At 46.2% G+C, this 24208-nt stretch overlaps 1 non-coding gene and 1 pseudogene across 1 annotated transcript; both read right to left on the reverse strand.

Annotated features, from left to right (window-relative positions):
* The window catches only part of LOC142591542 (fatty acid synthase-like), a 120480-nt pseudogene that overhangs the window by 72270 nt on the left and 24002 nt on the right, over positions 1–24208 (reverse strand).
* Positions 18900–19088, reverse strand: LOC142591760 (U2 spliceosomal RNA). The gene has a single exon (XR_012830520.1). It is a non-coding gene; the product is annotated as a U2 spliceosomal RNA (small nuclear RNA).

The raw sequence follows: 24208 nt of genomic DNA on the forward strand, positions 1-24208 counted from the left end.
GCTTTACTAGCAATAGCTTTCTATTACTTCGAAAGTTTAAGCACTGCCATGAACTGATGGTTTATTTTATTGTTTAGGAGGAATGTGTTACGGGTTTCACAGCGCCTAAACACCAGGCATTTACCTGCCATATCCTTTAAGTTTAGGCAGCATGAAAGTAATGCATCATAATGTTGGCTTCAACAGCATGAAACATAACAGGGACCACTGCTACCGAGAGCTTTCTCTTCAGCCATGCATGATATCACAACATCATGTGCAATCAAACGGTACTATGTGCTCAGTTTCATGGAGTAACACATTTCGAAAACGCCTGAACAGCCTCGAACCAAACGATAGTTCTTTTTTGTGGCGTACAGTTAAAGATGCATTTCGTTTTTCCAAGCAAAGGTCATCTACACGTCGACTTTCAAACAAACACGACACGGTAGTGCTCAAACACGGTAGTGCCCAAACACGACACGGTAGTGCTACGATTTTGCTTTGAATTTTCCTTCTGGTATTCCAATGTAGGCATCACCGAATGGACATGTTTGGCGTAAATAAAGAAGAAACAAATATCTAGGCATCGCTGTTACATGTAGTCGGAGATAATACTTGTTATTTTTCTTCATTGCTTCGTTATTTTCGGTTTCAGAACATATCTGTCAGACTCAAAAATAATTCGCGTTATGTTCGGACATTGCAAGCCTGAGTTATTAGGCTGCTTGGAGCATTCATGAAGATTCGTAACTCTCTTTCACAGAACAAAAGCAACACAGTAGGTGGGAAGGATGAACCGATGGAAATTTAGTATTGTCGAAAGTAGCAACCAGTTCAGACGGCCTCTCTAAAACATCAGGGCAATTAATAGAAAACATGTTAAAGCTTTAGCGGGAAAGTAACAATTGTTTTTATATATATAACAATGCAACACAGTTAAATATTGGTCGTTGGATTACGTATTTTGCTCGGTTTGTACAGTTAATTGCACAAACAGACCTTTTTTGAAACTGTCACCATTTGCGCATTTAATTTCAGACGCCTACCGGCTTGTTCACCCGAATTCACTTGGACTGCGTCCTCACAGTAAGAAAATAGTAGATTATGACGCTTAGTTCGAATCCAGCAATTCTGAACTTTGGAAAATTATCTGTTGCTGCTGCGCGCATGGTAACATTTTGTCAGATAACTACTGACTCACCTCTACGAGGGAAAGTTCGTCTCTCCACGACGCGACGGCCCACTGCTGGGAGTGGTCCCAGCTGACGAGATGACCAATATTCGGTGTGCCGCGAGGCACCGGCCACGGAACGGGGGGGTAGAGCGCAGATGGGTCCAGTTGCACTCCCAGGGTATGGAGCTTGCCAAGCGAGCCCAAGAAGAATGAATGGTTGTCCATGTCTCGATTCATGAGGCTCACAATGGAGGTGCCAGGGTCCAATGCCCGGCGTAGAATCGACTGCGGAAAGTTTCCCTCGTTAGCGACATGCGTTGAGCTATGACCGGCTGTTTTCATTTTAGTTTTGCTTTTACCGCCAAACTTTGTTTCCCTCTCTTGCACACTTTGCGGGTGCTAGGTGCTGCTGCCTTGCCAATCACACCACTTGTGCCACTTGGTATGTTCCACTGAGCGCGCTCCAGAATAGACAACCTGGGACAAGGGATATCGCATCCGAAACAATGGGATGTGTCGGAATAGACTACTTGGGACACGTGGTATTGTGCAGCTGTACATATATAGAAGTGAAGAAGGAGAAACGAAGACATTTCCGTAAACATCGAATAAAGCTTCGCTTATAGCCGATTACCACAGGCAAGTGGGATGTGCCAATTTTTAATGTCGAGTAGGAGTTAGGAGGAATAATGACATAGCGGTAATGTAGGGAGGTCAGCTAGACGTGTTTCAAGTTTTGGGCGCTTCACTGACTGAAGAGGGTTAAGGAATGAAAATAAAAACAATGAATGAGCAGGGAGCCTCTAACAGTGTGAACAGGTGGGCCTTGCTAGGAAGCCTACCAGTGCTCAGAGGTCAGCCGAATTTAGGAAAGAATGCGGGCGTTGCTCTTCAAATCTGAGGTGCGCAGGCTGTAGTGCGAGAACAGCTCCCTACGCGTCACACAAATATATCTAGATGACGTTGCAGGCATTCTCAGTCTTTGATGTGGAAAATATAAAAAAATTATTGAAAATTTTGCGCTCTACTGTATCGTTGACGCGCATCGACTGTCAACTACGTGATCGAAGCCGCTGAAGCGTTCTCGGACATGCGCCGTCATGAAAGAGACATTGTCAACGTCGAGCGCCTCGAACCGTACTATGATCTACTCATATTGAAGATCTGCTAGGTTGCGGAACGGCTCCCTTTTTATTCCCCGGTGTAATTGTAGTGAACAAGAGAAACGCTATAGTGGGCCGTCCTTCTCAGCACTTTCAAGTGGGTCGAACTCTCCAGCGCTTTGCTCGTGGAACGTCGCTCGTGCTGAGAGTTTGTGCCCTGTGACTGATCGAGTGAGTGAGTAAAGGCTTTATTTGAAAACACGGTATTGACGAATGACCTTGTTGTTGGGCAGCCATGAGCCTCTGGGCCCGGGTGGCTTGCTCAACACTCTTGATGACCTTGGCCTGCAGGTCAGGGTCGGAGCTGAGCAACACGGCCTCCCACTGTTCAGTGTTACTTATTTCGTGATTTGTGTGATTTTCCGCTGGACACGACCACATAATATAGAACAGATCCGCTTTTTTCTCACAATCGTTACATGTATTAGGGTATTGGTCCGTGTAGTAGCAGTGATAGGCTACGGTGTTGGGGTAGGTGTTCGTCTGAAGTCGTCTCCGAGCTACTCATCGTCGCTTGTTAAGCGATTTGTGTGCTGACGGGTGCACTGCCCTGGCTAACCTGTAGTGCTGAGTTATTTCCCGGTAACTTACCATGCGATCACTCTCTGATTCTAGCGTGAACAGTCCGGTTGCTAGGTTGGCGAGTCCTCGAGCGGTGGTGTGGGCGGCATCGTTGTCGGGTAGGGGGGAGTGTGCTGGTGCCCAAATGATCTGGATTGGTCGTGGGTGTTGGTTGGTCTCTAGTATTTGTTTTACGGGAGCCGAGACCCGACCCTTCGCCAAAGTGCGTGCTGCTGCTATTCTGTATTGGTGCGACATTTAAAAACTTTTACAGTATGCTTAGCAAGAGGGATAGTAATAGTCCATATCTTGTCAGAGTTGGCGTGTATGTTTTGTTAACGAGGCTTAATTATTTGTTTGGTGTACCTATTGTGTGTTGTTGTTCTGTGATGCAAATCTGTGTACCGTATATGCTTCTGTGTGTACTTTATGATCCGCTTCCTGCAGCAGCATGTGCAAGGCTGACAGCATCTCCCGAATAAACTTCTACGCATTGTGTTTCCAGTATGCGACGCAAGTGCGAGAGTAAGTGGCTCGGTGTGTTAACTGTTCACATAATTTTAACACTCTTGCTTTGGTGGTCAATATTTCCAGTGTGCGACGCCTTCGATATGGCAGTTAAGTCATATTTTGCGTCATAAAAATAAAAGACAATGCGACATTGAATTGCACGACGCATACGTAAGTTTTTTTTTCATGTACGAGGCACTATTGTTTTTGGTTGCAAATATGTGCAATGATACAAGTCTCTCTAGCCTTCGTAGCGTTACCTCTTATGCACGAAAGAAAGCATGGCCCCCCGTGGAATTTTCACGTATGGCTAAGGCGGGTCTTGGTATCCAGAAAGAAATATGGAAGCGCGAAATTGTTGTCATGCTCGTTCTTACCAGTAGAAGGCAATGAGGCGCGATCTCAACCACGATGGCGTCTGTAGGCACGTGTTTCAGCGCTTCGCGGAAGAGCACGGGTGAAACGAGGTTGTTGACGAAGTACTCGGCGGAACAGTGCTGGGCGATGGGCTCCTCCCAACGGCATTCGGGAACGGAGGAACTCACCCAACGCTTCCCCCGTGGCTTTGGATCTGGAATCACCTGTTTGAAGGCCGAAAATTAAGGAAGCGATGGTTATGAAGTTCGTTGAGGGTTCTTTGCTCATTTTGCTGAATGCTGGGTGAACTGCATACTGATCATATGAAACGTGATTACAGCTGTAGAAAAAAAAACACTGCCAGGGCCCATGGCGTCAACTGCTCTTACACGACAAATGACGGCAAATTTGAAAGGCTCTCATTCGTCGCAGAATTCGAGAATGCTTGACACATAGCTCAAATCAGTCGTCAAGCATACGCACCATGAGTGCTCTTGTTGGAGTAATCAATTCATTTATTCGAGATCCCAATACAAGGTGAGCCAATCACCGCACTTCGCATCTCGTCACAATTATCGCTATAAGCACGGTAACAGCGGTAGCGGGCGGGACATGTGCATAAGGCAAACCATCTACGAACTGACAGTAAGTTGATCATGTGTTTGTGAGTTTAGAAATGTGATTCGCAACAAATGCAACATATCTTCCCGAAGAAGCTAAACATGTGAAAACGTCAGGGCATTTAGAAGTCAGGCAGACAATATTTCTGAAATATTATTTGCAACTCGCATCACACGCATGGGTTTGGATTGCGCGTTTGCCTTCTGATAAGCATACTTGCGCCAGGAGTTCGCTTTACTAAACTTAACCCAAATATTCAAGTGACCTTAAACATTTTGTCAAACGTAAGAAAATCTCCCGTTGAGAAACGAGAGTAGACAATTTTCAGTAGTACGGAGTAAAACTGGAGCCTTAATTCAGGGCAGCTTCTCGTGTTAACCGCACGAGTCCTTGCACTTTCAAACTGCTCTTATCATCAGGACAGAAGTTCTTGTTGCAACACAAATGTCCTCCATAAGGCCTGTAGTTATGCCAAGAAGAAAAATGCGCTGTTGTGGTCACATTAGCAACATTTGCAGTAAGTTTAGCGCTTTGTTTCTGTTAGTGACGAGACGGCATGCTCCTGCTTGATGATGGAAAAAGAAAATCATGCAAAGCCAGGAAAATTCATACAGGAAAGTGAGTTGCGATCGCTCAGCTACCATGGGAGTAAGTGGTAGTAGATCAATTGGTCTAACCTTCGAGCTTGCCGCTTCGATGTTCCTTCGGCGTTATTTATTATGCTTCATCTTTCTTAATTTCAAACTAATCACGTAAGTGTAAACGTGCAAACGCAATAAGTTTCTCCGCACATGCCTAATTGATACGAAATTCTAGATTTAAACTGAGGCATTTTCCTGAAAATCATGAATTCACTGAGTCTCAAAGCAGCTTGAGGCCAAGAACACGATCTCTATGCAAATCCACGTAATATTCATCATTTCCCTGGGGGCCCAACCAGCATGCTAGCCACTCCCATGCACACTTGCACGAGAGTTCTCCACAGCATCATTTAGCAGGTACCATGGCGGCAATAGGTCAGGAAAACGACACCACTTTAATTCGTATTAGGACTGCGTCTGCCGTGGATTCCTACACGGTTGACTCGGACACTTCTCGTCCGTCACTCACCAGCTTATATTCTTTCAGCAGCGCAGGTTCGACACGTTCCATTTGAGTGCTGTGGAAGGCCACGTTCATAGTGTCCACAACACGGGCGAACACGTTCTCGGCTTGCAGCTCCTTCACCATGCCGTCAATGGCGTCGGTAGGCCCTGACACGGTCACAGAATCCTCCGCATTATGGCACGCAGCTTCCACGCCGTTGCGCCCGCGCCGTTTAGCTTCTTCCCACGTCAACCCTGCGAGTGCATGTCGCGGTGGAAAGAACAAACATGGGATTATAAAATCTGATTTCCCTTAAGGACGAGCTTCACACCGGGGAACACTCTAATTTTTTTCGTGCTAGTACGCGGGAAATGCAGAAGTGAACTCCTTCGACAATTGCTAAACCTGTCCGAATAAAATTTCTTGAAGTTGAGAAAGATAGCTTGGTTGTACGAGCTGTTGAATAGAGAAAAACATAAAACAAATGCTAGAAATGCGTGAATTTAATAACGAAGCGTTAAATTACCTTCTGTAACTACACGCCAATAAGTGGCGTCAAAGTTCTATAAACTGAATCTATCAGTATGTCTGAAGGGGACAAATGTCATGAATGAGTATGCTTTTCACATAAGCCAAATCACGTGAGATTGCTAAAAGTCCTAGTCACAAATCAGCGGAATATTTCACAGCGATGTATAATAAATACATTTTGTCCACTCCGGACATCGTGTTCACGGTATTGCAACACATCTGATATCATTGTCCAGATATAAGGTTGGTGCCCGAAATACTGAAAAGGCTGTGGCTACAGGTACGTCCGCCGCACGTCTCCCTCCAACTTTCCTTACAAGTATCTTAGACGGATGTGGCAGTGTACTTAAGAAAGTACGTTCGACATTTCTTGTTGCTTTTGCCATGCTTCAAGTTAGGATTCGCCAGGCATAGTCACGTTGAACAGCTAAATACATGTTTCCCTCGCATCGGAGCTTATTTTATGTGTGTTGTGGTGCAGCTTGCATGTTAAGCGCAGCCGACGTAGATCGGTGTGCCCATCACTTCTGCAACAACTGCCGCATCTGCATCCATAGCGTTGAGGCGCGCTTCGGCAGCGAGAAAAAAAATTGGTGTGATTTAGCTCTGGTTAACCCTAGTTAAATTGCGAAAGCAGGAGCTGCATGACTATGCTTCTTCTGGCGTCTCTTGAGCGCGTTGTCTTTTCCTCGCTTCGTTCTGTCGTTGTTGCGCCTCTTTCGCGCTCTGCATAAAGACTTATTACACTGAAGCGGAGCGCATATATATACCCGCGAGGCAACACCTCCTCTCCCTCTACCCCAGCGGAGTACATCTGGTGGAGTGAGCCGCGACGGCAGCTGCGTCGACGGCGGCGCCATCTGTTGGAGCGCGGCTGCGGCGTTGCTAGGCAACGGCGGCTCAAGGTCGTTCGTTGGTCACGGCCTGTGGCATACGGCATACGGCTGCCTGCGTATGGCATATGGCATATGGCGCGACGAGCCGAAATGGCTCGCTGGCTGGCGTAGTAAAGCTTTCGCTTTAAAACGCGTTCTATTTGGTGCCCCTCCACTCGATGCTATGACAACAGGAGCTGATCGCAAATAGAGCAATGCTGCAAGGACGTTTCAGTTCCTATTTGCTAAGTGATTGGTGGAAATACGTTCCTGTTGCAGAATTTCACAATTATGAAGATCTCGAATTCGAAACTGTAATCCACAAGTTAACAGAGCCGTAATCCAAAGAAGCACAACCCTTGTCCTAAAAGTTAGCTCCACTGACCCCTCTTCAAGTTGCCCTCTGTTTTAGTTCACGAACAGGTGCGAGTGGCCCTTACCGTTTGCTTTGTCGCTTAAAGCAGATCTTGTTTGACACTTCTTCAAGGGACTGCTTTAACATACGCCAAAGGAAACTACTTTAAAAGCTTCAAAGATGGTAGCGTGAGTTACGTCAAGATAAGGCCCTATAACGTAAAACTATTCTAATATGTTTTTATTCCAATATCCTGATGTCAAATTTGCGTAACCGCCGACGCGAGCATAGGGCGGTTACACGCCGCGTTGCCTTAACAGCCCAATCAAACGCCCTCTTAGTTTATAGTAGGTCACTTTTCTGTGTTTTCAAAGCGAATAAGATTGCGTACATTGAGCGGTTTTTGGTTTGCAATTGGTTGCCAGAAGGCGAGGAGCACGTTGAAGTGGAGAGGGTATCGATGGGGCCGAGCCAGTGCACTGCAAATATGTAAACGAATGAAGAGGGTGGTGCCGCCGTCTGCGATTGGTGCGCTTTCTCTTACTTAGCTTGCGGTGGCTGGTTGAAAATTGTGGCGGCATGCAACGGAAGCTTAAGAATGACGCTAAAACGGATCCTCAGCAAGGAAGAGTTGGCAGAGCGAAGTCGTAAACGTGGCGAAAATGCTCGAACGCGTTACACGGTCACGCAAAAAGTTTTATTACACGCCAATGAATCCGTGTTCTCTGGCAGGTGCGAGTAGCCAGCGCCTGAGCGATCGGTGGCAGCCGTCTTTTATTCCTTTCGGAACGGGGCAGCCTACGGCTATTCAGAAGAAAAACCAGTTTTGTTCGGCATATTAATGTATCTTTAACGTGTACACGTCACTCTGACGCGTGAGCTTTCGCGGCTTTGTGACGTCGCATGACAGGCAGGTGAAGTGGGTGCAGCCCGAAAACTTCTGACAAATAGCCGAGGGCTAAGAGCGAAAAGGTGGCAAATCAGAAACAACTATTTTTCTTTTGCTCGATCTGATCATGCATAATCAGTGTGTACACGTCATATCAGATGGGGAGCTATCGCGGTTTTCGTGACGTCGCGTGACAAACAGGCGAAGTGGGGGGGGGGTCCAAAAAGTTTTTGATCAATCGCGAAAGCGTGATTGCCGAATTGGAATAGAAATGCTTTTAATAGCTTTTTTAAATGTTATAGCGCCCATGCATACGCTTAAATGCATTTTAAGCCATGACAGTAGAATGTACATACTGTTAATTTAATGCTGCTTTGCGTACTTAAAGCGTAGTCACTAATGTGTGCATGACATTCTGCGCTGACGTCACCGAGGAAACACGTAGAATAGATCACTTCGTTGGTAATCAGTGCCAATGGCACTGGGGGCTCGGTTTTCTAAAGAAACATGCAGTGACTGTTTGTGTTCAATATTTCATAGAACAAAAGTTAGTGTAGGACGCACTTAAATCGCAAAAGAATTTTTTTTAGATGCTTAAGCGTTTCTATGCCTACTCGAAGAGGAAACCATGGGAAGTCATTGGATGCGCGTTTCGTTGAGGCGTTCAATCGCCGATCGAAATGCCACCTATCTATGAGGGCGCATGTTTTTCACGTCGCGTAACACGGATAAGCCATGACTGACTTGATAAGGATGATAAGGAGTGACGAGGGGTTCTATGGGTCTCATCATGGTTGATAACGGTTCGACGCCGATGGATAAACTCCTAGAGTGCGATAAGGGCTTATAATGTTCGGCTGGATTGTAATAATACTAAGAACCACGGATAACGGTTTGTAAGGGCCGGATCAAGACCGATAACGTTGATAAGGACCGATAAGGGTCGATAAAGATCGGATCGTGCGCGATAAAGTTCATCAGAACTGAAAAGGTTTGATAAGGGTGCCATGTAGTCCTATAAGGTTGATAATGGCTGCTAAAGCTTCATCTTTATAGTGGTTGAAGCAAGTTTTATAACATTGATAATGACACCGGGTGGAATGGATATGTGCAAGTGGTACAATGCTTACGCATACTTAGACAACTACCAGAGGTGTGTCTGTGTGTATTTCTTTTTCAAAATGTAGAAATCAGCAAAAAGATACGACAGAAAGCTGAACAGTTTGCAGTCAGCCGTAAATATTACAGGGAACTGTAGCAAGTAAGCCTTTTGTTAGCGTTGAGGTAAAATATCTGATTGCAACTCTGGGTACTTAGGTTGGATGCCAATTCAAAAATTTTTCGGCGTTGTTTTGATTGAGATAGCAATTATATGGACACTCCTGGCGCATTTATGCCGTCGCCGTGAAGTTTCATAGGAAGTCCAAAGGCGATAAAATCGTCGCTGTGCGGCGCATGCAGTATGTGGGAGTGAAAGAGGGCGAGTGTGTGCCGGCGATCTCGGCTTAATCCCGCGCACGCAAGGGAGGAAGCGCGCCGTCTTCCATCACACGCAAGCCTCCGGGGGAGAGCAGGGAGCGAAGTGAAGGGGGAGGGGGAGGTTATTCTGGGTGGCGTTGGAGGGCATCCGCGACTGCCTGGGCTGCTGTATCTTGAAAGCTATCTGCGACGGCAACAGAATCCGCCGTGCGCTGTGTCTTTGCGGCTTAGTTCGCGGTAACGCGAGACGCAGCATGAAGATCAAGTCGCTCGCTGCTGCTGCTGCGCTTCCTTACTCCAGCGTTTTGACAGCGAGTTTCCGCGGTTATCGAGTGAGATGCGTTGATGTTTGCTTGTGCGGGCGTGACGCCATGCTGGTTAATTTTGTTCGTATGCCTATGTTTAGAAGCTTATAGGGCTGATGAAACTACTATCCTTACTTCGTAAAGATGTCCACTAATGTGCTATCACAATCGTTGCTTCGCCTTCCGGATGAAACTGCGACTTTATTTTTTGTCTGCGGCAGTTTTCTTGACGCGGAAAAGGCCTTTTCGCCACTTACATTTAACAAGGCAAGCCGACAGGAAGCAGCGCGCCATTACTGCAGCCTGACTGTCACACGCAAAGGATGGTTGGGGTACGCGCTTAAGTTTCTTTCTCTGTTCTTACATCCGGTATCGAGCGCATGTAAGAACAGGATAATGAACGTATTGTAGAAACAGTGCAATGATCGTGGTAATGCGTATGACCTGATAGTGCATTAGCTCTGGTTGTCGAGCGGCCGAGAGGAAGCGTTGCTTTTTGTCATTTACGTTATCGGATCTAAGCGGCGGAAGCGTTCTTTTGCTACGTGAGCGACACTGCCAAAAATTTTTAAAAAGAGCAAAAAAGATTATCTACGAAAAAAATAGGCTGTGACTGGGAATACAGGCGTGGGTCACACTGTAGCAAACGGAGACTTTACTTCAACAACAGCGCTGGGACATGCCAAACTGCTTTTCTAGCTGTCATATCAACCACTGCCTCGAAGCTGTTAACGGCTTCGCCATTATATCTTTGCTGATTTCAGCGTAGATTATTGTCCAACTTCTTGCCCTGTAACGTATTTAACGCCTAGAGCCGCCTCTAATCGCGAGCTCTTTACCATCATAGCACTGAATGCCATCTAAATGAGCTACGGTTGCAACCGTTGCCCATTTGGTTGAACTTGGTCGAACGGTTGCAGATGCCCTTTTGTTTGGGCGGCTTTCTAGCTCGCACATGGGAACACAGGAGGGTATGCGTGTATGATAGACAGCTCAGTACATATTCTGACCATAGTACTCCGAAGGAAATGCGACGCTTTACGAAATGCAGTTGTGTTTCGTCGAAGAGCGTTCTGCTTGTGGATGCGTCTTTCCATCGCATTTTAAGGCGACAAATTTGATGGTTTGCGCTGGCACCCGACGCAACTTTAGCGCCTTTATATTTAAATATCTCCAGCTACTGGTACCTAAAAAAATTGAGGCGTAAATATTTGGTGGCTCTCAAAATTTGTCGCCTATTTCTGAATTTTTATTTTAAACGCAACCAACCTCATGAAATTTGTTTTTGTTGTCACCTAGAAAAATTAAGTTTCCCTTACAATGCGTATATAATGGAGCTAATGGTGTAGAGCTCGCTCTTTAGAGGCCTGCAATCTCAAACTTACGGCTGTCGAAGTAACATTACACGGTGAACACTGAAATTCCTTCGAAGTGCATTGAAGGAAGTTCGTCTCGCTTCAAGCCTGTCAAAGGCAGTAAACACTTGTACAAGTTATACATGAGCATAGCATGTGCGGCATCGCTATTGGCATGTTTCATAGTTGCAACCGTTCGATGAACAGCTTCATCTTGTCACTGAAATTTCTTTTTTCACATATTGCGCTTTCCCAAGAATAGTTAGCGGATCATAGCAGATGTAGAGCGCACTCTCAACAATATCTTTAGAAAAGAGCTTAGAAAGCGTACTTTTGCCTGAGAGACCTTTAGGGGTCAGGACGCCACTCTGCGCGCGTTGTTTATGCTCCTGTAAAACCCTGATTTTCTTTTTAATGTGTCGTGAAACAGCCCTGTTACCAACGTAAAAAATTCCAGGCAGGAGATTTGCTGCTCAGGGACGCCCACCCAACCCCGCTTTTGGTTACTTCATTAGCGCTATATATGACTGTTTGAGGAATTGACACGGCAACACTGGTCTTTAAAAGTAGTGACTGTGCAGTGCTGACTCCTCTGAAAATGCGGGCCCCAATGCTTACCCACAGCGGCCATGAGTCCCCTCGGGAGATTTCCGACATCGGTGCATCGGCCCCGCCAGTAGCCGCACAGCACGGCCTGCTCAGCGCTGAGGCCCCCGTCGGCGTACGCACCGGCAATCTCTCCCAGCGAGTGACCCACGATTCCATCAGGCCGAAGACCCACAGCGTGGATGACATCGACGAGCGCAACCTGCCAACGGGTCGCAAACCAAACACCCAACCTCTTTTCCTTCAAATGCGAGGCTCACTGAATATTGTACCACGTTTATGGGGGCATAAAGTACGTTTTGTTTGTTGCGTGGCTAACGTCCACGCATCAGGGCCAAGGTGTAATATTGGTGACGGGGAAAAATGGAGCTTTCCTTGCTTGCGACATTATTTTTCGCTGAAAACATCATTATACCATCAAAAGAAAAGACAAAAAATTCATAAAAATGAGCTGAATAGTTACGTTTCCAACTCTTAAGAGTTTGAAACGTAACTATTCAGTTCATTGTCTATTCACTATTCAGTTCAAATGAACTGTTCATTTTAACTGAACGTTCGAACTATTTGAACTATTTGAACATTTGAACAACATTCGAACTATTCAGTTCAAATGCCTCGCGCAATTGCATGAGGCATTTTGGGGCGCACCCGACGCTCAAAAATAATACACCGGTTTTAAACAGGACTTCTCTCCTCGCAGGTGTATCTCGAGCTTGCTGTTGCGTACAATACACGCACTGCTCTATGAACCCACCGGTAAGAGTGCCAGCCGTGGAACAAACCATGATACCTAAGGATGTAAAAAATGTTTGTGTACAGACGGCCGGGGCCACTGACGACAGCTGCCGGTGTGCCGAATCACTGCGAAGTTATGTCGTGGTGTCCTGTCCATTGCTGCGATTAACCTTCGAGAAGTCCTCTGTTGTCAACTACCTTCGTCTAGGAAGGTTTGCTACGCGTTCTCGAAGCACATTCAGTAGTTTCGCCAAAGCCCTCATCACTAAAACTTGGAAATTTTCCAGCAGGACTGCCGATACACGCTAAAAAACATTTCATCATTATTTAGCTTAACCATCGGAGCAGCTTTCGGGCAAAGAACTGCTTCTTTTGGTAACTTCAAATTACAAAACGGTTGCTCGACAACTGTTTTTCAGCCTGCGAGATCACTAAGAGTGCAGTCGGACGCCACTACAACGAACGCCTCAACAAAGCAGTAAACTGTTTTACGAAGGGTTCCTTCTATCATGGCTAAATTACTACCTTTTTCATGTATCGTGAATGCCTCTAACCGAAGGCTACTACAACCAGTTTGCTTGTACAACGAAAGAATTTTGACAGGTAACGCCACGTAGTATAGTCGCCACTAGCCTTCTCAGACGTTAGTACGGAGCGCTCCTCGCTAGCGCTCACAGCAGTGCTAATGATGCACTTGACTAGCGTGCCGATATTAGGGCTCTGCTGCTCTGCTCTAGAAATTCGTAAACTCTTGCGCTTCTTGTCGTAACGCGCAGAATAGGGTGTGACGACTGACGAAAAAGTCGTCGTTGATGACGAAGTGATGACGTAATCGTGCACGATCGACGACATCTTCAAAGTTTTTTGAGCCGAAAAAGACGCGAACGTCCACGAAAGGCACAGTAGTGCAAGATTCTGTAATTGAACGAACAATTTTGAAGTCAAGGAAGGCGATAGCGCTGTTCGACGACGTGCAACTTTACTTTGCGCAGTTCTTGCATGCCGCCATGGGGCATGGTGTAAACCTAGGTGCAGTAAGGTTGGCTAAAGTCGTGTCGTCTGTCAGGCTGTGTGTGCAGAGTAAGTTTCGACTTACTTTGAATTCATGTTAATGCCAATTTTCTTTTGTTGAAAGTGCCTACCTTGCCCAATCGCGAGCAGTACGGTTCGCCACCTTTACGTCAAAGTAAAATTTATAACGAAGAATTTTGTCGACCCCATGCGCTTAATTATAAAGGCGTTTGATAGTATTTAACAAAACCAAAGGGTGAGTACACGTGATTTCATTGAGTTTTCGTCGAGCTTTATACAACAATATGTCGGGATTGTAGGGAGATTGCTGCGACGAAAATTTACGAAAGCTAGCGGGAGGAAGGCCTGGCTGAAGGAGTTAGAGAACTGAGTCTATACCCTCGCATCAGAGTGCAGCTGAGTGTCTTCTGAATTCAGCCGAATGCCGAAAAAAGCGCAGGCTTGTGCTGGCTCTAGACTCCATATGATAACATATTGTGCACATGAAGCAAAGTGTGCCGTGATACAGCTGAAAAAGTACCCTCCGACAGTATGCGGTATATCATAGTACCATGCAGTGCCAACAAAACGAAACGGAAGTTATCGTGTTGTGCAGAAGGCGCCTTTTTGCAAATAAATGGTTGTCTGTCGGAGAGGAGAGAGTATTTGTATTGATTAGGCTACTCAGTCTTGAAAAACAACAGATGTTTAGCCCCGATATCAACAGAATATGAAAGGTTGCGAGCCTGAGTGAACGATTGAGTGTCCTTTCGTACCGTTTTCATGTCACCGCAACGCCGTGATCTTCAAGACAAGTTTTGTATCCGGCAATACGCATTCCATAAAAAGGAGGAGGCAACTAGCCTTGATTTGGGCATGCACGTAGTCGCAGTGGACGATTATGCAGTAATTGTAATCGTACCGAGAACTTCTCCCGTGTACGCGTATTTTCATATAATACATGTAGAGCACAGGAGTGAAAAAGGCATTGTTTCACAATAACTTTTGTTCCCAGAACGTAAAGCAAAGCGGAATATGCTTATCAGACCCCAAGGCACTTGGGCCATAAAAGCTTAGAACTTCTATCCGTTTTTATCCGAATGGCCAATTCAGGGACCGATAAACTAAGATAATAGCATAGCTAAGTTGTCAGGCCTTCGTGTACATATATATTAAAACTGATGGTAGCGCTAAAAGGGACGAACACACGATGAAAAAAGGACACGACGATGAGGTGTCTTCTTTTCTTCTCGTCGTCGTGACTTATTTTCACCGTGTGTTCGTCCCTTTTAGCGCTACCATCAGTTTTAAAGAATGCATCACCAACTAGCCAAGCACCAAGATTTATTGATGTTTATATAGCTTCGAATGTTCTCGCTATGTGTCCACGAGTACTAGCATATTCTTGCATGTTCAGGCGAACCAATGGTTGCGAGAGAATGCAAGAGGTAAATTTTTTATTTCAATGAAAACCACATGATCGCCAGACTGCTCGTATGCGACCACAACTGCAAGAAATCACACAGTACTGGGGAGGGAAGATCTATCTGTTATTTCGAAAAAAAAGGGAAACAAAGATAGGAAAGGGGACATAGCGCCGCTAATTCGCAGACTTCAAATGTGGTGATTGCGACAACTTGAGAGCTACGTGCGCGTACGTCACAGGCGACCTTGCTCACTCTCATTATTCAACGTGACGTTTCAGTACGTTGCATCTCTTAGAATGTTGGGATTTCGCGCACATTATGAACTGATCGCGCATGCTGAACACAGCGAGTTTTCTGTTCGATACCCCTGAAGGAGTTTAAGCCTGCCTATGATGCTATAAATAGGTGCGTGACCGATGGTGGATCGAGCCTGTCTTCCAACGCAGTATCCCTGTGCTCTAACCACTAAACCGCGGTCGCACGTATGCTTCTTTCGTGCCAAAGCTGCTCCTTAAAACAAACGCGCCTCGCGCGTCGAGTCCCAGTTGCCCGCATTTTTTCTTAGTAATAGATAGTGCTTTGAGACGCTGCGTTAGAGTGCGCTGCCTTCGGGATCAGCCGAGATTTTCTGTTAGATACTTCTAAAGCTTTCTGGAGTTCAAGTGCCTTCAATCGCCTGTTGCGAAAGCTGGAGCCCATGCTACGGCTACAGCTGCAATCTAACCTTTCCCGCTGCGAAACAACGTTGCTGTGTGCCGCTGGTGGCTGGTAGTCGCGTTCACGAGCGCTTATTCTTATCGTATTGGAACGGCCAATAGCCCAGTGTGCGACTCCTGTAGGTTCGAAGAAACCATCGAGCACCTATAGTGTATTTGTCCTAGCTACGACGTACAACGCCTCTTTCTCAGGACAACTTTAAACCGACTGGACTCGAGACCGTTCTCTAAGGTACTCGGACCGTGGCCACTCCCGTCCCTGGCACAAAAAGTTATTCGTGCCCTACTTGGAGTTAACCGGTTTAAGGGACCGCCTATAGTGTCCCTGTGCGTCCTCCCATGTGCACTAACTGCTCACCCGCTCCATCTTATCCTTTTGCTATTCTCCTTTCTCTTACCCCCAGTGTAGGATAGCAAGCCGGACGCTCATCTGGTTGACCTCCCTGCTTTTTCCGATCTTTGCTTTCTCTGTCTCCAAAGTGGTTGCTATATGGCTAGAAAAATAAATGAAGAATGCCCCATTGCATATCTCTGCATCGCTGCGTGGAGAGTATTCCCTTACCTCCATCCCACTAAAATAAAGCCGTGTGTGAATTGGCATCAACGCAAAGTTCTAGTTCTGTAGTGTTTCCGTGGTCGGTTGCATTATTGGTGAATAATATTTTACCCTGAAAGCGAAAACATTGTTTTTCTGCATTTAGTTACCACGTCGTTTGCTATAGGAAAGGGGACGCCAGAGGGCGCTCAATGATGGTGGGGCCACGTGTTCGAAAATAGCAGTGCTCATAAAACGGCGCTGTAAGCGGTGTATACATTATGAACGTGTAGCGTTACGCGTAAAACACAGACAAAGAAAGAAACACGGTGACACACACGAAGCGCAACCTATCAACAATTTATAACCGAGTAGAACTAGACCTTATTGATACCTATGTGCGCTCCGTGTGTATCAGCGTGTTCCGTTTCTTTGTCCGCGATTTAGACGCAGTGCTACACGTCCATAATGGAAAACGAGCAAGCCTAAGGGGAAACCTTATTGTTGTGTACACATACACAAAGCTGATTTTAGTCTATGTAGCGCGTGTCGGTCACGTAGCGGTCGGTGACGACGACTATACAGGCACCCATGCTGGTGCACTTCTTCACTGAACTTCTGTCACGTGCAACAAGTTCACGCTCGGCATTACTGCTGAGCCGGTATAGCCTATCAAACGCAAATTTATGTGTTCTAGCTGCCTCTATGCTCAAGGGAAGGCGCTCACAACACGTTGAAGGCTGGAAGACTTACCTGGATTGCTACGATGGACACCAGGACGCTCGCAATGGTCTCTTCGCCTCGCGGTTCGAGGCTAGTTACCAGGTCGATGAGGTCGAGGCCAAAATTCTTCGCGAGGAGGTCGTGTGATGTGCGGATGGAGCGGGCGAACACGTCGAACTCCATCATCTGCCTCGCCATGCCGTACCACTGGCAGCCCATGCCGGTGAAGACAAACCATAGGGGTCTCTTTGCTGGATGAACCTGCTCGACGACCTTGGTCACGGGCTTCTGGGAGCGGTCGACAGGAATTACGGCGTAGCCGCGGAATGGGAATTGCTTTACGGAGGGTTGTCCTACTCGGTTCAAGAGGGCGTACGCAGAATCAGGGTAGGGTCCTTCGGCTTCCAGGCGGTCCAGCGTTTTCTGCCATGAACATAGAGTTCAAAATATTGTTACGCAAGGATGAAAGAAGGCAGAGAAGAAGAAAAAGATTGCGACATGCTAGCTGCTGCGTGTTGTTACTAGTCAGCCATGTTAACCCCATTGACTCTTCTTGTATATACATTGTAAATACTGTCTCATACTACCAACATCCCTGTAACAATAAGTTAGGTTTGACGTCCCAATAAGTCTTGAGTAATGTGAACGTACAGCACGGCATGTGGGTTTTGGCATGGTTGCTCATTGTTGCAGTGACTGTATTGGTTCAGGTGCTACATTCGTCCAGTGTAGTAACCTTATGGTAAAATTATGATCCGCGAGGTATAAAAGTTTTCACGGTGCAGTTCGCTCTACAGGGACGAGATGGGGCTTTCGGAGGTACGCCGCACGCTGCCTCAGCGAAAGCGCACGAATACAAAACCATTACCACTTCTGCCCTGCCACTCTGCGATCAGCTGTCGGGAAGGCAACGGGGTGTTCGCTCATATACTGAGCTAAATTCATGCTGCAAATATGGCGGTAGAGGGAAGACGTGTGCCGTAGTTGTCTGCAAAAATGGTGACTGGCATATTAAGGAATGGACTTATTCTCTGTGACCAAGTTGATGGACCACTGCTACATAAAGACTGGCTATACGTTGCCGACGCTTCGCGACGCGCGGCTTCCCTAGAGGATCAAAAAATTTCACTCATGCACCGGCGTTTTAGAACTGAGCCCCAAAAAGGATCTTCAACCCCGATACGTCGGCAGCAGTGAGAACCGCTTATGACACACTGACAAAGAAAGTAGCGCAGCGTTCTGGCATAATAAATTTCTCGCAAGATATCTACACGCATTTACCCCAACTCGCACGCAAGTTTACGCTTACCCTATCGTCAGCGTATCCAGCATAAGTGAACAGGCGCATACTTGAATCAATGCGCCGAAGCATGGGTGACGGCGAATACACCAACATTACACTAATGTTCGAAGCTGAAGTCTTCGTGACGTTCTACAGAATAAACGAGTGGCTAGCGATAATATGTCTTGGGTACAAGCTAGTTCAATGTACAAAGCATCTATGTTTCAAGCTCTTGTGCGGATCAAGAACAAATCTATCGCAACTGACCACGCCCGCGAGCGATTAGGCCGAAAAAGAAGCAATCAGACGGTGACTGCACCCAGAAACCTTACCGAGTGAGAAACATGACAAGCCACAGTTTCATACTGTTTGCGAAACATTGAGCGAAGAGCAAAACACACCAATCCGGATTTAACACTAAGCGGAAAAGCTTGGAGAGCTTGGAATATAGGTTTTCATGCAATTACTAGAGGGAACTGCTGCGCTAGTGTATGTGCTAGCTGCAAGCAGCGCAGTTCAGCCAGCGTGGGAATGATGGGTAGTACACGGGTTTGCCTAAACTTCGTTTTACAGCAAAGCTGCATATGGCTAGTTTCCAGTAGATCGGCGTCCGTAGGCCAAAAACCATGGGTCGATCCCGAAGATAGTGCAATTCCGCGCAGAACAGCGGCGAAAGCCAAGCACGCTTTAAACACTCCGCCAACTTTCAAAAATAGGTTTAATATTTTGGACACAAATACGACCCGTATCGGACATTAAGCTGATAAGAACAGATACTACACTTTGACCCGCGTCGGCTTTCGAAACGCTTGCCTATCTCCTCCCGTGGTGGCAGTCCCGTCGAAACTTCACGCATGTCTAGTTTCATCCGACTCCTCGAGCTGGCGGTACCGTCGTCCACGCGAATGTGTGTAAAAATCAGCGTAAATGAGTCCATACCGATGTTGAAAATTCTGTATCACCTCTGTTTCGTACGCAAAATAGCTTCGCTCTTCATCACTTTCTCAGAGTGGTATGGCTCACAATTTTTTATGGATTTAAATGACTTGTGACTTTGCAACCAGATCAGATTTAAGAAAGCACCGTGATATTATTAATTAAACAAACATGAATAAATTTACTTTTTCGACTGCAGGATTGGGGCACAGAACTTCTAGCACAGAAGCTCGATATTGAAAGCATTACGACATGGACGCTTGGACAAGCGGAAGCACGGCAAGTAGCGACGATAGTGCGAGCTTGCAGAGTCTTATCACCCCTGTGTTAAGAAAACATAAATTGCTTTGAAATTAATGGAAATTTAGGCCGAGCTAAAGCTTAATATAAACGGAGCCACATGAAGTCTGAAGACACAGGCACGAAGGTCAGACCAATTCAAATACTACCCATCATCCCCATGGGGACTTAATGATCGCAGCGCCAGAGTTTCTTCTAGTAATTGTAGTAATAAAGTAATAATAATTGTACTAATAAAGCCGCTCGAGCAGCTCTTGAAGACACACATCAAGAGGCCATACCACTTTCACGGTCCGACGCAGCCAGCAGACTTCGAGTGCTTGCACGGGAGATCACGCTCTCTCTATGGTGCTCACCAAGCAGCCAGACAAACCAGAGCAATCGTCAATACGACCTGCCCTCTTTGATGCATCTCTGTATGCCAACTGGACTCCGCCGAAGAGAGGCCACTCTGCTTTATCGCTTATGGCTAGAGGTGGCTTTCACGAAATCTTACTCATTTCTCATTGGAATGGCCGACAACGCTCTCTGCAATGCCTGTCTTTGCGAGGAGACGCTAGAACCCACTATGTGCGACTGTCCTGAATATAACGTTCAGAGGCACTCCCTGGCGTCCGTTCTAGCGCACCTTGACAATAGACCATTGTCAGTTGCAACTATTTTCACGTATCGCCGACAGAAGACATCGCAGTTGAAGGCGACGAAGGGACTACGGTTTATGAAAGAGACGGGCTTGTACAAGCGGCTGTGACAGTGATGTCAGTACCGCGCAAGAGTGACGGACTGTAACTAACGATGTGTGTGCTATGTGCTCTCTCTCTCTCCTCCCCATCTTTCATTCCCCCCATTCCGCTCCCATGTCTAGGGTAGCAAACCGGTTAAACTAAACTGGTTAACCTCCCTGCCTTTCCGTCTCCACTTTTTTCTTCCTTCCTTGTAGGAAACTTTACGGCTTGGAATACATTTCCGACGACCCTTTGAGTTCAAGCACAGTTTACGGTGCTCACGTCCTTTGAACAAGGTGTAATGAGCTCCGAACGCACTTACATGTCCTTTGACTCTGCGGCCAAACCTTCGTGTCGTCCCACCAATAAGCGCCTACAATATTCGCCGAAACAGAGGTTTGCTGACATACTCTGGGGTGTCACGCGCACTCCTTGTTTACACGAAGGCAATGGAGGTAAGGAATGGACGCCTCATCACGTGATTAAACATGACGGCGCCGAGAAAATTGCCTATAACAAGTATGCATCAGTTATGAGGGACTTGCGGCCGTGCTCTTTCGGGTATTAAAATTGCTTTCCCAGCCAAGAAGAAATAGCCACGTTAGTCGGCAGATAAAACAAAGCGTCCTGCTTTTTTAAAATACGCTATTTTTTCAAAGCACCTGCGATGCGGTGTACTGGATGTTTATTCTCTAGAGCAAGAATTGATTTCTCCGGTACCCATCACAAAAAAAAAAAAAGAAATCTCAAGAAGAAGACGCACCCCAAGGGAATCTCTGCTCCTTCCAGCCATGAGAACGAGCCTAGGAAGTTGAGGCTTTTCTCTGGCCGTAATGTCCACGTGCGGTGCCGGGTTGGACTCGAGAATGGCGTGAACGTTGGTCCCACCGAATCCGAGGGCGTGGACGCCGACTAGGCCACCCTCAAAGGGCGTTGGTTTGGCGACCACCTCAATGCTCCCGTCGTGAAGACACGGAATTCTTGGGCTGGGATTCTCGAAGTGCAGGTTCGGCGGGATCATGCCTGTCTCCATGACAATGATGGCCTTGGAAATCGTGGAAATTGCTGCGAACACCAGGAAAAGGAGTCAACCGGAACCGGGTGGCTAGCATTTGCTGTGGTGAAGGGGCTGAAAAAGCGATATTTTATGGGGCACAGAGACGAGAGAAATAATAAAAATGACCCAGGAAAGTGGTATTTGACTTCATGATATCGACAAAAAGGTGGTACGCCAATATTAGTGCCTTTCAAAAGCAATTTATGAATTACTGGCAGAGATCTCGTTTCGCTTGGTTTAAAATTTCTAATTTTTTTTCGATTGCTTGAGTGGTGGTGGGGTGAGGACGCAGGCTCTTATATAACTGGCGGTTTTCAGGCTTCGCGAATCTTTCGAAGTCTTTAGTGGTAAACAGTGTGATCGCCACACTTTGCTCAGATCGCTTGAGAAAATGTACATTACTTTCATCATGAAGAATTTAGCCTGACAAAGAAAATACAATTTAGTTTAGCCTAGACATTGCAATTGCCAAATTCGACCAGATCAACGCTGCAAGTGCTACCACTTTAGTGCGGAACACGAAATCAGTCACGGTTACCATTATCTCGGTTAAATAGTACAATGTAGCAAATCAATCAATAAGAAGGTCAGCTGGAAGCAAAGCCATAAAGTTTCAATACCTGCCAAAATTGCCTAACTAAATCGGTCACTGATAATGCACATTGACAAATATCGATCAAGACGGGACAGCTTTACATACGGACATTGCAAAATTTGTTACATCCCTTCACTGGCTGCCATAGTACCTGCAAATTATAGCAAGCCTGACTGCATATTTTGGTAATTATTTATGACGTTTACTAATTTACCACTGACTCGTACTTACACAGCTGTTAAATAGTTTGATCTTGATAAATCAGGTCCCCTTCCATCGCTGATCGTTTCAGTATCACCCAATCTCCCCCATTGGCACGAACAAGCTCTGAAAAGCTCACATTAATCTTGCATACGCCACGCGGGCGCACACTTTGCATACGGAAGTGGGAAATTCTCATAGGAGAAGACGAAGCTGTTTTTCTAGACTTGACTACGTAATAGTGTTATTTTCCTTTAGCTCTCACTATTCTTTGTTGCACGTGCAAAACGCATGGAGAGCTTTTGCAAAAAAAAAAGGTTAGGGAAACTTTGACAAACACGGCATTTGACAAACATAAGTTTGTCAAATGCCGCCACTGCCTGACTGTGGCCCTTTCAACAAATATTTCATCCCTGCGCACCCGATGGAATCGCTCGCCTTCGGCCGCTCAACCCCATCGACGACTGCATCATCGCCCGCAAGGAATTTAAGCTGTGGCCACTCCGTCCTCGGATTCAGTGGGCACGGGAACATTGCAAGAAGTATGGCTCCTGATTTTCGCTTTGCTCCGATGCAGGTGTGTACGTTTTCCTTGTACGCTAAAAAAAGCGATGACATCTGCTTATTGCTGTTCCCGTGCCCAGGGGTGCTGTGTGAAACTGTGCATGATTGCTTTTCTATGGCTTTCCTACTCTTGTGCTCCGGTGACATAGAAACGAACCCTGGCCCCACCACTCGATCCGAATCCCTATTAGAAATTGAATCACTCCCTGAAGACCCTGCAGAACCAATGACCGTAATTTTTCAACTTCTCAAAGACGTTCACTACCGCTCATTACAAAGTTCGAAGGCACAACATGAGCTGACCGCAGGCATTAAATCCATTAAGGCTGGGCAGAAAAGCATCGAAACAAAAAACTAACGTTCAGAAGCGTCTGGATGAACTAGAAGAGAAAAGGAAAGTTCTTGATACCTTCAGCCATGAGTTTGCAGGCATGCAAGAATGTATTGAAAGCTTAACTGTACAAAATAAATTTTTACGAAAGCGCCTAGATGATATGGAGGACAGGTCACGCCGCGATAATTTGATTTTCCATGGACTAACAGATTCATCTGAAACTTGGCAACAAACTGAAAGCACACTGACCAATGCACTAACGAAGGTTCTTGACTCGCTACCAAACGACCCATTTCAGCGTGTTCATCGTTTAGGGGTATTTTCCGCTAATAAATGCAGACCCATCATTGCGAAGTTTACCAACTACAAAATAAAAGAACTAATCCTATCACATCGCAATGATTTCAAGGAACACAAAATTTCAATAAGCGAAGATTTTTCACCCGCCACTCGAACTGCGAGACGGAAACTTACCGAATTTGGAATTGGCCATCCGGGATCACCCAAATTTCGCCTTCGCTACAATAAGCTATACATACCCGGCAAATGCTTCATGTACAATCCTTCTAACGACACAATCGATGAAATCGAGCAGCCATCCGAACACGCGCCCCAAGGATCAAGCGCTTCGTCACATGGAGCGTCTTAGGGGCGCGAGAGGGGCAGTGGTCATTAATCATCGCCATCTGATGTTACGATTCTGTATACTAACATCAGAAGTATCTTGAATAAGAAAACTTTTCTTTCTCTTTCATCGGCAATCGACACCTGTTCTGCGCATATCATCGCACTTACTGAAACTTGGCTATCATCTCAAATTCACGATAATGAACTCTTTCACAACGCACACCGCTTCGCAGTATATCGCAATGACCGAACTAATCAACGGGGAGGCGGCGTACTCCTTGCTATTTCGAAAGACATACTGTCATCATGCATCTACACTAATAGCGTCTTGGAAACTGTCTGGGCATCAATTACTCTTGACCATCAGAAAATAATATTCGGCGTATGCTATCGTCCTCCTTCTTCTCCACGCTCGTTTATTAACGACCTTCATGACGAACTTAACATAATACGCACTAGATTTCCATCGGCTTCCTTGTTTTTACTAGGTGATTTTAACTTTCCGAGTATTTCTTGGGTTACCCAGCCTCCCACCCTATCTCCATTTTCATCCGATGCCAGCAATTTTCTTGATTTATTCTCTGTTTTTTC

The sequence above is a fragment of the Dermacentor variabilis genome, chromosome 8, assembly GCF_050947875.1.
Source record: "Dermacentor variabilis isolate Ectoservices chromosome 8, ASM5094787v1, whole genome shotgun sequence".
Lineage (NCBI taxonomy): Eukaryota > Metazoa > Arthropoda > Arachnida > Ixodida > Ixodidae > Dermacentor > Dermacentor variabilis.